Source organism: Pithys albifrons, chromosome 1, assembly GCF_047495875.1.
Source record: "Pithys albifrons albifrons isolate INPA30051 chromosome 1, PitAlb_v1, whole genome shotgun sequence".
NCBI classification, from domain to species: Eukaryota; Metazoa; Chordata; class Aves; order Passeriformes; family Thamnophilidae; genus Pithys; species Pithys albifrons.
The window spans coordinates 53,277,072-53,295,564 of NC_092458.1; the positions used below are offsets into that span (position 1 = coordinate 53,277,072).

Sequence of the window (18,493 nt, forward strand, 5' to 3'; positions counted from 1 at the left end):
TTCAGGTTTTTGGTGGATGAAAAGGTGGACATGACCCAGCAGTGTGTACTCGCAGCCCAGAAAGTTAACCACTTCCAGGTTACATCAAAGGCTGTGTGGCCAGCAGGTCAAAGGAGGTGATTCTAACCCTCTACCCAACTCTCATGTGACTCCACATGGTGTTTGCACACAGCTCTGGAATCCTTACCACAAGAAAGACATGGATCTCTTAGAGACAGTTTAGAGGAAAGCCACAAAAAACACCAGAGGGTTGTGAGGACAGGCAGAGAGAGTCACAGAAACACAGAAACTCAGAATACGTCAAGTTGGAAGGGACTCACAGGGATCACTGAATTCAACCCTTAGGCCTGCACAGGACCATCCCTAAAAGGCACACCATCTGCCTGAGAGTATTGTCCAAATGTTCCTTGAACTCTGTCAGGCTTGATTCTGTGACCTCTTTCCTGCAGAACCTGTTCCAGTGCCCAACTATCCTCTGGGTGAAAAACCTTTTTCTAATATCCAACCTAAACCTCACCTGACACAACTTCAGGCCGTTCCCTTGGGTCCTGTCACTAGTCACCTGAAAGAAGAGATCAGTGCCTGTGTATCCTCTTCCCCTGATCAGGAAGCTGTAACTGCAATGAGGTCTCCCCTCAGTCTCTTCTCCAGGCTGAACACACCAAGTGACCTCAGCCGCTCCTCATATGGCTTCCCATCAAGGCCGTTCACTGTCCTCTTTGCCCTCCTTTGGACACTCTCTAAGAGCTTAATATCTTTCTTATATTGCAGTGCCCAAAACTACAAGCAATATTCAAAGTGACGCCACATCAGTGCAGAGCAGAACAGGACAATCACTTCCCTTGACTGGCTGGTGATGCTTTGCCTGATGGCCCCCCAGGACACAGCTGGCCCTCCTGGCTGCCAGGGCACTGCTGACTCATATTCAACTTGCCATCTATCAGGACTTTCTGTGGCACTGCTTTCCAGCATCTCATTCCCCAGTCAGTACGAACATCCAGGGTTGCCCCACCTCAGGTGCAGAATCCATCACTTTGTCCTGTTGAACCTCACATGGTTGGAGATTGCCCAGCCCTCTAATTTGTCGAGGTCTCTCTGGAGAGCATCCCTGCCTCTAAGGGAGCGAACAGCTCCTCCCAGTTTTGTGTCATCTGCAAACTTGCTCAATATCCCTTCCAGTCCTGCATCCAAGTAATTTATGAAGATGCTGAAGAGCACAAGGCCTAAGATGGAGCCGTGTGGAACCCCACTAGTGACAGATCTCCAGTTTGATGTTCCCCCATTCACTATTACCTTCTGTGCTCGATCCATGAGCCAATTGCTCACCCATCCCATGGTGTATTTATCCAGCTGATTGCTGGACATTTTGTCCAGAAGGATCCTGTGAGAGACAGTATCAAAAGCTTTACTGAAATCCAAAAAGATTACATCTTTTACAACTGGCTTCCCTTGATCAACTGGGTGGGTTACCTTGTCATAAAAGGAAATCAGGTTTGATAAGCAGGACTTTCCTCTCATGAAGCCATGCTGGTTGTGACTGAAGTCAGCATTGTCTTTCAGATGTTTTTCAATACTTCCCAGAATAATCTTCTCCATAACTTTCCCAGGCAATGAAGTGAGACTGACAGGTCTGTAGTGTTCGGGGCAAACACCTTCCTTTTTTTGCCTTGTTTTCACAAGAAGATTCCTGTTCAGCCAAGCTGGCCTTTTGCCTTGCCTGATTGACTTACAGCACTGGGGAATAGTCTACTCCTGTGCCCTTAGGAGGTAATGTTTGAAAAGTGACCTGCACTGATGAATCCCAGAACCTGCATAAACATTTTCCCAGTGAACCTTACTAATTCTCTGAGCAGCCTGAAGTCTGCTCTCCTTAAGTCCAGAGCTGAGGTTTTGCTGGCACCTTTCCTCCTGTCAACAGAGATTTTAAACTCAATCACTTAATGGTTGCTGTAGCCAAGAAGGCCACCAATCTTCACTTTGCTCATGATATTCACTCTGTTGAAAAGGAGCAGATCAAGGAGAACACCTTTCCAAGTTGTCTCCCTTAGGATCTGTTCCACAAATTTGTCATCCAGGATTTTTAGAAATCTTCTGGTCTACGTTGTACTATCTGTGTTATGCTCCCAGTTAATTTCTGGAAAGGTGAAGTCCCCCATAAGAACAAGGGCAGTTGATGTGGAAATGTCCCTTAGTTCCTCAAAGAACAATTTGTTGGCATCATCATCCTGGCTGTGAGGTCTATAAGACTCCCACAATGACATCCAGATTATTTGCTTGCCTCTGGATAAGCATAAATGACAAATTTGTGGAACAGATCCTAAGGGAGACAACTTGATCTGCTCCTTTTCAGCAGAGTGAATATCATGAGCAAAGTGGAGTTGTTCAGCCTGGAGAAGAGAAGGCTCTGAGGAGCCCATATAGCGGCCTATCAGTATATTTATGGGTATTTATAAGAAAGATGGAGAAAGACTTTACTAGGGCCTGTAGTGACAGAACAAGGGGCAATGGTTTTAAACTGAAGGATGTATGTTTAGATTAGATATAAAGAAGAATATTTTAAGATGAAAGTGTTAAATCCTGCTTTTGTTAGAGAGGTTGGACTAGATGATCTATAAATGTCCCTTCCTACCCAAACCATTCTATGATTCTATGGCTACATAAATCATGTATCCTAACTTTTGTGTTCTTTATTAGTATGAAGTTGTCACAAACAGCTACCTGAAAGTAATATTTTCTGTTTCTGCTGGTTGTCTACAAAACTGTCTCACCCAAGGAGAAAGCTATATGTCCTAGCTTCAGTCTTCACTTCCGTAGATGACATTCCATAGTTCAACTAGAATTCAGATTTTAACCAGATGGGTCACAGGCTATCAAAAATGCATTAATTTAAAGTTGATGTACTCAGCTGTTTTTTTCTTTCTAGAGAGAAAATGAGAGATCTTAAGTCAAGAGCTTAATACACCACTGGGAGGTACTCAGATACTGCTGTGATGAGAATCAACAGAATGAACAAAAATACCTAATACATAATAAAAGTAATGAAGTAAAGTGTAGTTCAGAGAACTAACTGCTCTTTCCATGATAGCTTGGCAGTATATATGGATGGTGTGCATATACATTTATACTAATTTTTTTCCTACTACACAGTGATTATAGCAATCTGCTCTTTTGCTCTATGTCCATTTGACAAGTATGACTTCTTCAGAAATAGATATGTGTCTTTCACTTCCAAATGGAAAAGATGGCTGAAAGGCCTGGATGCTTTTAAGTTACTACATTTTGCCAGAACAAACCAGAATACTTATCATGAGCATGAAACAACTAACATGAACAAAACTAGCAACAAACCATCCTGCTGGATGGCACCATACTGGAATGAACACAATGTAAAGATTATTATATAAAAGATAAATAGTAAGGCGGATCACAGAATGCAGTCATTATTACAACTTTTTCTTGTTGGAGTCTTGTTTTGATGAGCAAATTTAAGAAATAATCATAAAAGAAAAACCCAAAACATTAAATGATGGTTAGGGCAGGAAGGATTTGAGGCCATTAACCTTTACAGAGCTTTCTCTGCCCTAAGCAATCTTTGTGCTTTCATAACATGAGCTACTGATGTTCATTTAGAGACTGAGATGAAAATAAAAGTGCATTTCACTCATGGACTAGTACTCATGTTTTGTTAAATGTACGCACTTAGTCACTGACATAGACTCACTTTCCTGGTGAACCTTAAGAGAAAATGCAATTATTCAAATGTGAAAATTCTGTGTAATTTCTTGAGTTTAGGGGTTTTTTTCCCTCGTGTATCCCAGCAATTTAGGCTGTGTCCAGGAAGATCACATAATTGCCTTCAAATGTATTGCCTTAATCTATACAGAACTGCCAAAAAGTTTCAAACTTAGACTTCTATAAAAAGCAAATCACATTGCGGTAAACAAGGACAGTACAGTATACAAAATACTAGAAATAAAAAGCAATGTTCCTGGTCAGAGAGGAGTATTGTGGTTTAACTCCAGATGGCAACTAAGCATCACTCAACTCCATTCAGTCACTCCTCACCACAGCGTGATGAGAGAGAATTGTAAAAAAAACCCAAACAAACAAGTGATGCATAGTACAGTTGCTCACCACTCAGTGATCAATGTCCATCTAGTTTCCATGTAGAGACCCCTGGCCAGCTATCCCCGAGGTTTATATGCTGAGCATGATGCCACATGATATGGAATATCTCTTTTGCCTGTTTGGGTCACCTGTTCTCCCCGATTCTTGTACCTCCTCCAGCTTTGTCGCTGGCAGGGCAAGAGAAGCTGAGAAGTCCTTAATTTAGTGCAAGCATGACTTAGCAACAACGGAAAATATCAGTGTGTTATCAACATTATTCTTGCACTAAATCCAAAACACAGCACGGTACCAGCCACTAGGATGATAATGAACTCTGTCCAAGCCGAAATTGGGACAAGGAGTCAAACTAATGGAATTAGGTTAGACAGGGAAAAAGAATAAAAAAGGGAAAACTATGTAGGGAAAAGTGGTGAAAATATTAAAATGACATGCCTTACACAAAATAAGAAAAAAGGTAAACAAAAGGTAAAATGTTAATTATAAGATCAGAGATAGAAGCAACATACCCTAATGAAAAGCTAATAAGAGGAAAAATCAAATAGCAAGGTGAAAAATAGTTTATGACTACCAGAGATGATTTAAATTATTCTATAAGAAAGACTGAAAAGTTGATATTGAAAGAAAAAATTATGCAACACCAACACACATGGAACAGAGGAAAAGTTGAAATGCTGGGGGAGAAATGTAATGTAATAATTGGATCAAAGGAGTGTGATAAAACTCATAGGAATGTTACTAATAATAGTAATGATGATGAAGAAGATTGCACTGATTTAAAAAGAAAAAAAAAGTCAGGAGCTAAGAACTGTTGTGATGGAAATTAAATAAAAATTTTTTAAAAAGGAACAATTTGATCCACTTGAAAATATCACTAATATCTGTGCAGTCTGATTAAATGTACACTTCCTAATGCATATTTTAGTGCGCATCAGCAGCAGATAAAGTATTACACAGAAATGCATGCATAATAATAACACAAGCCTAAACCATTCAGCTGCATCACAAATAATAATTATCTGGGACACTGAAAGATCATGGCAAAAGCTAATCTAATAAGTCTTCCATCATCCTTTAATACTTTAAAACTGCGCTGTGAGCTAAACAGTTGTCAAAATTGAGTTCTGTTTACACCGAGCTGAATATCAGTGAAATAGAGATCACTGCTGAGCTCTAATTACAAAACCAAATTGTTCTCTTTGTAATCGAGCTGAAAAGGTTAGTCTGCTTCTCATTCTGCCCTGCAACAGACTTTATGCTTATTGGAGGCACAAAGGTGGATGAAAGATCATATGTCTTTTGTTGAACAGATATGAATTGTATGAGGGGGACATAATACAAAGACCCCACCAGGTAACACTGATTAGCTGCTGCCTTGCAGGAATGAGATCACAGAGAGCCAGTGACTACTTCATACTAAATATTGTATTTCATTTTAACTCAGATAATGGCATACTCTCTTCTCTGCAAAGTGCAGTGGCTAAAGTGTGACCTACCAGATAAGTGCAGTCCGTGACTATCTTCCTTCTTAAGGAAGGTATAGATGGTCGAGGTTATCCAGAGATGCACAGGGAATTTGTTTTCTGCTCAAGATCACATGGACTTACATCCTTCATAATGTATAGGAGTGTATATAAGAAGTGCAGTTGTGTACACTCCACCTTATATAAATATGAACTGGTGGATGTATTTGTGAAAGCTTGACTGCATATGAATTCAGGAACCATACTATGAGCAAGCTTACATCCCAAGACTGAATTCAGATTTCATATTGTGAAGTACTGCCCATATGAATGTCCAACATGAAGAGAAGTAGGAGAGATCACTACTTATCTTGTCTTCTAAGTTTTTATTCATTCCTACTGAGGAAAGATAGGGTTCTATTAATTTTGCTGCAATAAAGTCTTACATTGATAGTCACTTTGATGTCCAGCTCCCCACTTCCCAGATCTCTTGACAATAAATTCCTCTATCACAATCATGGATTAGCTGGTGTCTGGCACCAACAGAGATAAAATGCTGATTGCATACTAAAAGCCATGGTTGCCTGCACCATCACTTTTCTACAGATATGTAATTAATTTCTTGGAAGAAATGCTATTACAATGTAACTAAATATAACACTGGTCCTCAGCAGGTATCACTGTGATGAGAATAGCCCATCACAGTCAGAGGGAAAAATTTGTTTTACACAGGACAGTCTCCGCTTATTCACTGCCAGTGAAAATACATTTTGCATCATCTCTTACGTTGTTTTCCTTATCTGGCATGATAGCTACAATTTATATTTCTCAGCTCTGTGCCCCAGGGACTGAAACTACCAAAGTAGAAGGAAAACACATATGCTAATAAAAATGCAGTACCAACCCATATCATGAACAGAACCAGAGTCATCTTTGATTTTCAGTGCGCTTAGAGCCCTTTCCAAGACAGCTGCTAAATTGCTACTTTAAAACACTGAAAGCTAGCATAAGAAAAGGTTTTATTTTATGAATAACTGCTACCTTATACATGCAGTCTAGCTCAAATAAGAATACTGATTCATTATAGCTAGCACAGAGTTTTGCATCTAGAACTCAAATCAAAGGTTACTGAGAAACTTCATTACAATGGCAAAGCACACCGTTCCTCTGAATGATGAATTACTAAAACGAAAACAAAAACTGAAAAAAGGCAATTAAATCTACTTAATTTCAACATTCTACAAAACTCCCCAGATCTAAAAATCTAAGGCTCATTTAAAGCAAATGGAGTGGGTCATTAACAGCTTATTGAAGACGTCAATCAACTGGAGATGTGGAAAGAATTTAAACACTTGTAAGTACTGGCAGTCCTCATGACTAATTTTTTCTTTTTGTTCTACTAAGGCGAAAATTTCAGTCTTGCACCCCTATTGGAATTAGAAATTCCTCCCGATGTAGATTTCTATTTACAATTCTTTTATAAAATATCTCTTCTAAACTAAAGATGTTAAGAAATTTCATGCCTTAGGAGCAGAATGTCTACCTTCTTTATCTAGGCTAGTTAAATAATTTTGAAGTTTGTTATTATCAGCTTGTGTGCAGGTGCATTGAAATGGTACATATTTGCCAAATGTGACTTCAATAGATTTAGAAATCTTTAAAATTCTTTTGAATTTGTTTGTGTGTAGAACAAGTCTGAGCTTTCTCTTGGGAAATTATTTCACAGTAATCACTCATGGTTTACAAAGAAAATGCATTATTCTTTGATATCCTTCTAATAATTTTCTGATTTAAAATGGGAGAATATAAAGACATTAAACAGAAGTAAAAGCTGAACAGAAATCTGCACTATTTTCTCAGCCCAGAATGATAAAGTATACATTTGCTTAGGTATTTACTAGCAAAACAGGACTTGTAATCTGATTAAGTCTGTAACACAAGCATAAAACAGTATATGATGAATAAAAGTGGAATTTTTAAGTTCTTATCTATAAATAAGTTTTATAATTAAGACATCTTTAAATGAAAAAAAAATGTATTCAGCTTAAGGTTTTTATGTCTCATCCTTTACCCAATGATAGTTTAGCTACAATTCTAGCTTGGTAACTTGAAAAAGTAACCAAGTGCTGAAACTTGAAGGCCTAATTTTTTTTTTTGCATATGCAGAATGAACATTCATTCATGCTCATTCATTCACTTCAAGTATCTTACATGAAAAAGATATCTGAAGATAAAATTGCAGGTATTGGTAAATGGTTGGAGATTGTCTTGCAACATCTTGCCTATATGTAGCAGAACTGTTTTCTAAAGGATGTGATTATTCTAAAAGACATAGGAAGGCCTTTTTTTTTTTTTCTTTCATTCCTGCTGCAGCATCTGTGAAAAGACTCACAAAAACCTCTGTGTCAAGTGTGCCTAGTTTCAGAAAACTGTATAAACTGTAACAGGCTAAAGTAACTGTCCACTTCTTCATTTGGTCAAAAAAATTTTTAATCAGATGAGAAAGAAACCATGACATTTGCTATATTTTTGTTTTGCTTTAAGCAGCTTTGCACTGTGGATTCGTGATGCTTCTGGATAGGAAACATCGGCAGAGAAGACCTAGTTCTGACAGCAGAAGGTTCTCCTTTCTTTAGCCTGTGATTCCACAATATGTAAAACTAAGCCAGATCATTCCTCCCTGACATCCACTCTGTGTTTCTATTATGTTTCAATATTATGGTGAGTAGGTTCAAGAGCTTAAAAACACATTAAAAAAAAGAACAAACAAAACCCAAATAATTTTCTGTCAGTTCACCTTCCTGAAATTGTTTGCTAAAGGATCACAAGGACTCTCTCCTTTAAAATTCACATGTGGAGAAATGGGACTGTATCATATTGATGGAACTAGGACTGTTTAATCCATTTAAACAAGTTAAAATTGTGACAGTAACTTTCAAATATTGGAGAGACTGTTATAGACCTCATGCTTCCTCATCAGCAGCTAATACTTATGGACGGTCACTCATATTTTTATTCTCTCCTTTTAAAGTTAAAAGTTTCCTTCTTGTTGTGAACACATTCATAACTTCCTAGGAATTGTCCTTTCAGGCAACACCTGCTTCAATAGCCAAAGAAAGATGGTCACAGCAGGGAGCTTGTGACCTCCTCACAGTGGGGATGAGTCTTCCCCTGCAACCTGGGACTACAAATCACACACTTGCCACATACATTACAAAGGCTGTCTAAATGAAGCTGCTATGAGCCACAAATGGATGGACCCCAGCCTTACATCTCCTTCTGAAGTAGAGTTGTCACAAAAGTGTCGTCACAAAAGTGTCATAAGATTTGACAGGTAAAGAACAGCTGATTCAACAACAGCCAGCTGAAGAAGGATGTGATGATGGATGAAAAAAAAGAACATTCTCAATATCTGTATGTTAGGAATGTCTTCTGTTTAATTATATCCTGTATGCTTACTACAGGAGTGCAAAGTCTCAAGACTTCATTAGACATACAGGAACTGGAATTCCTTGCTGTTACCTCAGTAAGTATTGTTCTTTTTTTAATGTCATATTGGATAGCAACCATCAATGTGATAATCTCATCTTGATCATGCTGTTGTACTTAGAATTATGTAGAAATCAGTCAGGGATACAAACATAAGATGTTGCTACAGAAAAATGAAGAGTGACCAATTCAGACCTATACAGACCCTGCGAGACTGGGGTAGCTATCAGCTAAGAAGCAGCAAGGAGCACAGCTGCTGCTAGGTGGTAGGGAGGAGGTTACTCCATAGCAATTCACACAGTAGTTTCTCACAGGACTCTGCAGGTGCTTGAAAACAGCAAGGATGTGATAAAATAAAAATTGGACTTGTGAGATATGGATTATAACCAATTAGTTTGTGGCCTGATGGTGTGAGGTTCAACTTTGACAATGGTGTGTAGCTTTAACCCTATATAAACCATGTGTGGCGTGTAATAAATTGGCATTCACTCGATCACATTGACCTGTGTGTGGTGTCCAGTTTCTCTGCTGTATATATATTTATTTTCTTTAATAATATGTAAAGAACAAAAAAATGATTGTTTAAGAGGACAAGCTACCTCAACATGTAATATAAAAAAAATCCTATTTTCCATTGATTCTCAATTTATTTTCAATGCCAGTTCAAGAACCTGGCAATAATATTTAAGGTTTAGATGAGCAGGATGCATCTGAGAATAATTCTCTGTTCACTGCACAGTGAGACAGCTTTGTCCCTCTAGACCACTCTCGTGAATGTGAAGCTTTCAAGACTAGAAATAAAATGTTCTCAGATGATGGATGTCATTAGATGGAAAAGATACATCACAAGAAATAAACAGAGGCTCCAATAAGATTCCCTACACTGAGCAAGTAATCAAATAACAAAAGTAAACAAACACAGAAGTTTAAATGCAGTAAACAAAAGCTGCCACATCTAAGGGTTGGAAAGCCAAGCCTCCCATTAACACCTCTATGGCTACATCAAACTTGCATGGTGTGGATCTACTGGGATTCACATTTCCTCCAGCTTCTCCATCCACATACCGAATTCCTAGTTTTCTAATGAAAATCAGGGTGCAGTCAGATAAAAATTAATCCAACACAGTTGTGAGGTCCTATGCAGGATATTCTCCCAGTAAACAGTTGAGCACAAGCAAGTGTCACAGATTGGTCACATCATTATCTAATTGATTGAGGTTGTTGATTCTCACAGGCTGTGATGAGACACCTGGAAATGTGTTTAAGGGTAAAGTAAGATCTGAATCCTATGGACTTTAGCACACTGTATGTAATAAAATGAACATCCTGTATCTTTCTTTGTCTTTTCACAGGAAATTTTTTACATCCTCACATTTTTTACAAGGTAACAGGATTCCTTTTGTTTCCGTTCATATAATACTACTGTCAATTTCTATTTTGTACTTGCCCAAACTCACCTTCCTTGCACACTAACCCCACAAAGTAGCTGGAAATGCTACTTTGGAATCAACCCTGTTTCTGCTGGATAGAACAAATGGTAGGATATGCTTGAAGAGTTACACGGCTGGCAGTCACTACTGAGAATGAAGTGTATAATGCTAGCTCTCAGCATGTATCAGGGTGAAATTCAAGCTCAGCTGAACAGAGTTGCAGGTATCCTTGTCTACCTTTCAGCAGTTCAACCTGAAAGAGCAGTGTACCACAGCTTTACATTCAGGCATGTATTGTTCTTTTCAGTAAGGAAATCCTGAATACAGCATTGATGGGATCGCTCGTTTGAATCAGCAAGCAAGCTATTAACAGGACACGGCTAGGTCAAATATTCCACAAGTTCAGGTGTTACTGTAACCTCTATTTAAAACTGAAATAGAAAGAAGTTATCTTTTCCTAAGATTCCAGATGAAGGAATGTTAAATAAATATATATTGCAATTGAATGAGAATTTGAGAAAAAAATGTTAAACCTCTTAAATAAACTGAGAGACTCCTATTCTTGACTAAAAACACGTGAGTGACACTCTGGTGGAGCTCAAAAGGTGATTCTTTTTCTACAGTTTCCCTGGCTGGATCTAAGTTAATACCTGCAAAAGTATCCATTTTGTGTAACTGGTCTACCTATACTGTCCATGCAGCTGGAATGATGCTGAATATACCTTTGGCCTGGACCAGCTCTCATTTCTGTCTGTCTGTTTCCAACATGATTCAGAAGTCACCATAGGCTGTGTGATCCTTCCCATTAACATAATGCTCTTCCTGGATATTACCTAGAACCTTTGGAAAAATTCTGTGTGAAAAGGACCCTTGGGAATTACAAAAATAGGTGACTTTTCTGGTCTGCAAGGATAAAAGAGACTTCAAGAGTGACTGTGGCCAGACCACAGCGTCAATTTCAGGGTCAGAAAACCCTTGATATTAGAGTGCCTGTGGTTTATTTGCACAAAGTAAGGCTATGAGGGTGTTTTCTGAAAGGATCTGAGCCATGGTGAATGAAGATGCATTACATACATGCTCCTTTCATGTCTTATGACTCTGTGTTTACCAGACCCAGACATGAAGCTGCAGCAAACTCCACAAAGCTCTAGCAGTCTGGTCAGGAGCCACAGCAACCCAAACAGGTCCCATAGTCCATAAAAGAGCCCTGGGTGGAAAGCAGCCTAAGGCAAGGCACTGCTTTTATGAAAGACCTCCAAAGCACAATGGTGAACACCAGAGCATGTAAAAGCACGTGTGCTTCTGTCAGAGGCTACAATGCAATACTCTGAAAAATTAATCCTTATCAATTAAACAGGCAAATGTAAAGATTGGCTTAATCGCATTAAACCACTAAGTGGATATTCTTATATTCTTCTTGTTGTACTCTTATTCTTGTCATATAAATAATTAGATTAAAAGTGATTGGACTAATTCACCTGTTACATTAATTTGAACAAGTGCTTACAGCTGCCTCAGTGTAGAAAAAGATGAAAATATTAAGATTTTTGCTGGATTGAGAAAAAATGGTAGCAATAATGGATGCTTGCATCCCTGAGTGGAATTCTGCAACAATACATTGTGAAAGATCTCTAAAAGTATTTTTCAAGGGTGAGGAAAGTCAAAATGAGAAAAAGGGAAGGAAGAAGCCTAAAACGGGCATTTGGCAAATTGTGTAAATACAGCACAATAAAAAATATCATTAAAATTTTGTCTTTGATATCTACAGTGCATTACTAATATACCAAGCAAAAATCGACATGGCCATGTACTTACTACATGTACTTAAAAATGTTATTATTTTCTAAAACTCTCATGAAGTGTGAGAAGAAAAATCAGAAGGAGCTGAAAACAGGAAATTGGTGCCAGTCATTGGAGAATACCAATATAATGTGTGGGAGGTTTTCCAGTCAAAAAGAAGCACAACATTGAATTTTTAATTGAACACTAGTTACAGGTATAACTATTAAGTCTCTCTCTCATAAAAAATCAATATGAAGAGGCAGACTTCAGTAAACTGAAACACAAGCAAAAGATAAAATTCAAGATGAAAATGAGACTGCTAAGGATCTCTCTGTAATTGATTTGGAATAAATGTGTCTTTTTTTTTTGTCTTTTTTTTTTCTGTCTTTCTGTTTTGGCCTAATAAAGAACAGAAAATGACATTACATTTCTGCAGCATTTCTACATTTCTGCAGAGATCCTGTTTCTGCTTTCTGCATTTCAGACACTCATATAGTTTTTGATATAGTTTTTGAGGTCAAAAATTGACTTAGATAAGGAGAGTTAATTTTAATTAGTAAATAAGGAAATGTTTGTAATGAATGGAACACATCTAAGAAGAGTAAGAATCATGCAAGTAAGCACGAAAAAAAGGCTAGTGACATTTCAATTGGCAATCTTTTTCTTTTAATTAAAGACAATCACGGGTATAAAAAAGTACACAATCTCAGATAACTGTCAGCTAGAGTGAAGTCACAAACTGCAAAGTGAAAAAGGAAAAAAAATAGGTTAAAGTTAACCACATTTGGAAAGGTAGTAGCGAAGAAAAACTTCAACAAATAAAATCCTAATTGAACAGGACACATAAAAGTTGGTAGCTAGACCAAAACCAAGTATTTACTTGATTCTATACTATTTTTTTTGTCTGAAAAACAAGAACTCCAACAACTGGTTTTTTTTGAGGAATATGATGCAACAAGGGCCTCACAAGGGCAATCGAAAAAAATGCCCAGCAGAAATCACTAAAATTATAATTCCAAGACACAAATTATACAGGAATGATGAAGTACCATGGAACTTACAACAACTAGACAAATTCACAAGAGGATGAACTGTGCTTACTTGGTTTACTTTTTAGCATTCAATGGGCCAAGTGGAAAAAGAAATTATCTATAAGCTACACTGTAATGCTGGCCATGAAGCTCTCAAACTCAATGTCTCTAGAGAAAAAAGGGCAAGGAAAAAAAAAAGGCCACAGAAATATTAAATTTAAAAAATCTGAAGTACCTGAACATGACAAAGCTTTTTGAAAGGAAATTGAAAGGACAATTAGAAGACTAAATGCTTGCAGATTGCATGACAGAGTTCCTAAAGATACTATATTAGGAGTTCAGAGAAACTGTATACCACTTATCAAAAACACTTTTAAAGGACAGAAAAATAGCCAGCATGTTGACACAGGAGACTAAATGAGGCCATTAGAAGTAAAAAGATAGTCTTAAAAAAAAAGGGGAAATTGTGAGCAAATTACAATGAGAAAAATGAGTAATTCAAACAAAGTTTACCATATTGTAGGGAAGAATGAAAAAACGTTTTGAAGACTCTTTTCATGACATAGAAAGTAATGACAATTTTTACAAAAAAGTCAGAAAAAAATGAAAACCTGCCAGAGCATCAGTGACTCAGTGAGGTTGACAGAGACTCAGCATATAATACAATGGTAAAAGAAGATAAGGTCACAAGTACCCAGTCCTCCAGAAAAAAAAAAAAAAAAAAAAAAAAGAAGTTTTGAAAATAAGGAGCCTAGAGAGATTTCTACAATGCAGATATTTTGAGGATAGAAGTGAGCCATGAAATCTGCCTGCAACTAAAAGATTCATAGACAAAATTCTAGACAAAATGGGCAAAATTAATCCTAAAAAATCACTAGACCATATGGAACCCAAATATAAAATTGGAGCATTGTAACACTATCACCTAAATTAGCTTTAGTATCAAACAAGTGAGAGCAGTAAAATCTGAGAGGATGAAAAGCTGCAGACAGACGTCATGCTACTGAATGACTACAATAAAGTGACACATGAGATTCAGTCTCAACAAATGCAGGAAATGTACAGGATAATAAACAGTAACAATTCTCAATACACAGTATGGACAATTAGGTGATATCAGGTCATAGTTCATAAAGAGAGGAGTTAGAATAAGAAGATATCTTCGAAAACAAATAGAGATTAAACCACAAAACATTATTCTTTTAATCTATTGCTGCTGTATCTAGACTTCTGTATGCAGTTCTGCTCATGCTATGTTCAAAAGAATATAATAGAACTGAAAAGACAAAAAAGAGCAGCAAAGTTGATCAAAGTTATGAAAAGGCTTTCATAACAGAAGAGATTAAGTAGATTAAGATTTTTCAGCTTGCAGGAAACACAGCAAAGGCAAATATATGAAAAGACTTTTGAATCATGATTGTCACTGAGAAGACTAATAGGAAACAGTTATTTACTGTTTCTCCTGAAGCAAGAACTAGGCACTGCCAATGAAATTATTACATGGCAGGTTTCAATCAAAGCAGTATGTTTGTACACATGCCTAAGTAAGTTGAGGAGATCATTGTGCAGGACGTTATGGAAGCCAAGTGTCTGTAACATTACACAGATCTATGGAACAAAAATACATACAGGTTTGGTGAAAAATGTCTTTTTTATTTTCTTGTATTCTTTTCTCTAGACCCTTGATTTCACCAGGGTGTAATTGTCCTAAAGTCTTTGTGGAAATGCTGGAGTAACAGGAAATTCCACAAGGTGACTTAGATGTTACATCTAGGTAGGTGATTGAATTACCTTCAACTGCTAAAAGTGAAGGGCAATACATATAGTACAGTTGCCCTAGACTGCATTATGAGTTGTAGTTTTTTACCTCGCATGCAACTTCCATGCCTCAACTCTTACAGTAAAGGGTTGTTTTCATGTGGTTTTAAACCCCCACAGATTAATATTGTATGTACTAAAGAAAATGTTTGAATCAGTGTGGTAGTTGCTGAATCAGTGCTTGCACTGCGCCTTCCCAGCAATTTTTATTACTATTGCTTTCATATCTATTATTTTGAATGTCAGAGAGCTATTTTTTAAGTACTAGCTTAGTTGAATTTAGTAAAAGATAATAAATTATCTGTAAAAAAATAATTCCTTATTAAGAATTTAATTTCATAAAAACAATTGCATATATAGCTACCAGCATGGCTGCTCCAGATAAGATATATTTTACAGGAGCAACATTTCAGTCTATGCTGGAATAGTGAGATGGAAGAAGACAGATTAGACCAGAATTAAGAAAAGTCACAGAAAGTACACAGTTAAAAATTTCAAATGTCCCACTGAAATGTGTCTTGCCCTTTCAATATTTTTTATATCATTACCATCACTACTAAGTTATTGCTTTAAACTCAAAGTTCCTTCCTTTTCAAAATTTGTTCTATTGCTTTCAGCAATAAAATGATCATAATATTGAATTCTCACATTTGTTAGAAACCAGTTTTCTGATGATTTTCTATGAAAGGAAATAAAAAACTTAGTTGACTTTCAAAAAGATGAGGGATCTTAGCCCCAGTCAGGAACAATATTAAGGGACTAAATTGGCCATTATTAACTCCATTGATGCATAATGATACAAGACAACAAACAGAGAAATCAAAAGCTGTGTAAGGATGTAAACTGAAGAAATTTTGACACTACTTTCAGCAACGCACACTTAAGCTTTCACTTTTTGCACACTAGATAAACTTATAGTATTTTATGAATTATAACTGTGAATAGCAAAGTGTAAGTTATTGAAGTTGGAGATTAATCTAAATTAAATTTGCCATTATTTCTGAATGTAGAAATTTGCAGTTATTAAAAACTCCCTACCTAAGATTTTCACAAAAAGACTTGTTTTTTTCTATTTTAGAAGGGGTGGGGGTTGTTCATTTGTTTTAAAAAGGTCTTCTCCATTTTCTCTTCCTCTGTAAAACTAATATTAAAAAAACAACCAAACAAACCCAAATCAAATATTTTGTTGTGAGTAGGAAAAAAGTAAACTAAACCATCAGAAGAAATTACTCAAATTTCCCAAAGCAAACTGGGAGAGGAGACAAAAAAACCCAGATGAGATGTTTACTCTGGTAGTTGTTTATTAGTTAACAAAGCTGAAAGAGCAAACACAAAAGCAGAAGACAGTCAAAGATATTTGAGTGATGTACAATACACCAGATTTACTCTCTGAGATAGTTCTGAGGGACTTACAGAGCTAAATAGTTGTTATTAGGGTTATCCTGTACATGAGAAGACAGGTAATGTATTCTTGACAATACTGTTCAATTTGCCAAAAATGCAGTTCAATTTTTATCTGTGTGAGCTTTGAAAGAAAGCAGACTATGTTCATTATGAATAACATTGATGCTGAATAGCAGCTTGTGAGACCAGATCTATATTGTGAAGCATTGCTGGTAAAGCTATGTCATCTAGAAGTGTGAAAAAATATGACAACCCCAGTTCACACAGTTATTTGGCAGAAAACTCTTGACATTCACATAGCTGTATGAATATATATTTAATTTAGTTTATCTCTTTCAGGGCCATAGTGCAGAAAGGTTAGAAGGAGGCCTCTTTGTGTCAGCATATGCAACATATGCAGCAGTTGGCTCTGCTGATCCTGTCGAGAGGAGAGTAGCACGTGTACTCATGGAGATAAACCTCACCTTACCATCAATAATGGCACATACTACAGTGGGTGTGGTAAAACAGGATAGACCTGAAGTATCTTACACAAATATTTACTTAGATTTAATAGGATTGTTACTGCATGTTTATGAAATGCCAGTTGATTCTTATATGTATTTGCCAGGGATTAACAACTATTCCAGAACCCATTGCTATTTAATGAACATACATGAACTGTCTTAGATGCAATAACGAGTGAGGTTTAACAAGATCATGAATTACTTCCACTCACCAAATGAGAAAAATTTACTGAAGATTAACACTATGTAAGGTACAGATATCTTACATAGAGTTTAATCCTAAAATTAAGATTTTTATTATTCCCTTGGTATTTAATTAACTTAAAATAGTTTCAGCAGTCAGATAAATATATTAATTTATTTTGATTTTAAGAAGTCCATGTAATCCAAGATCATGCCTTTCCTTTCTTGTGAGTCATTTCAGCAAAGCATTTCAGCACATAGGGCTTTTTAGAAGGTTGAGCTCAGATTCTAATTTTAAACCTCCAACACACTATTCTTCATTGCTTCTGGCACCAGCAATTTGGCCATGAGAATTCAAAACAGAAGCCAAGTAGATAAGTATTTAAGCAAAGTAGAGAATTATGCACCTTATTTTGTGAGGCACCCAATTTTGTGAGTGAAGAAACAGTTTCCAACTGCAAATATATGGAAGATGGAACAATAGCCATGCAAACAGAAATTTTATTTCTGCTATAGAAGAGAGATTCACCACCTCCACATCATTACAGATGAAATGGGAAAGATTTGCTGAATAAATTAATGATGATGCCTCCCAAATAAACTTGGGCTAGAAGCATTAACACCCATAACACAAATAAGAAGCACAGAACAAAGATTGTAATAAAAAAAGGCCAGTATGCAAAAAGCTAGTTCCCTCAAAACCTGAGTAGCAATTCATATTTCATAGGTTTAGATATCTACAATTATTTAACTATATCTCAGTTAGTCATCTTTTACTGACAGTAGAGATGATGTGATTAATCATAAACAGGTCAAAGGAGTCATGCTCCAGAGTACCTCTTGCTTTCCTTGGTAATTCTGGAGAGTTCATCAACTAATTAACTAGAAAGAATTAGGGTAACTAGCTCAAAGGTCAGTAAGATGGTAGGTGAAATGGTAGGGACAAGGTACCTAAGAATTTGTAGAGGTTTGGAATGTCAAACTTTTTTTTTTTTTAGCTCTATGTTTTCCATTTTTATTGTACTTATAGAGGACTAAATATCTAGGAAAAAAATGATCCTTAGTTTTGAATCTATTTTGCAAATGTAAAATTCAGTCTCAATGAAGATACCATTAACTTGAATTTCCTGGATTTCATTAAGATTTTGAAAAGTATTTTTAGCTGTGTTAAGCTAATTAATTTTTTCCTTTTCTTACATTTTCCAGAATACTATATTCATACATCTAAAGTTAAAATATCATCTATATTTCAAAGAAACTTT

At 36.5% G+C, this 18,493-nt stretch overlaps 1 protein-coding gene across 6 annotated transcripts in view; it reads right to left on the bottom strand.

Moving 5' to 3' along the window:
- Positions 1 to 18,493, bottom strand: part of PCDH17 (protocadherin 17) — a 92,993-nt gene that overhangs the window by 32,106 nt on the left and 42,394 nt on the right. The gene's annotated exons all lie outside the window — the stretch shown is intronic.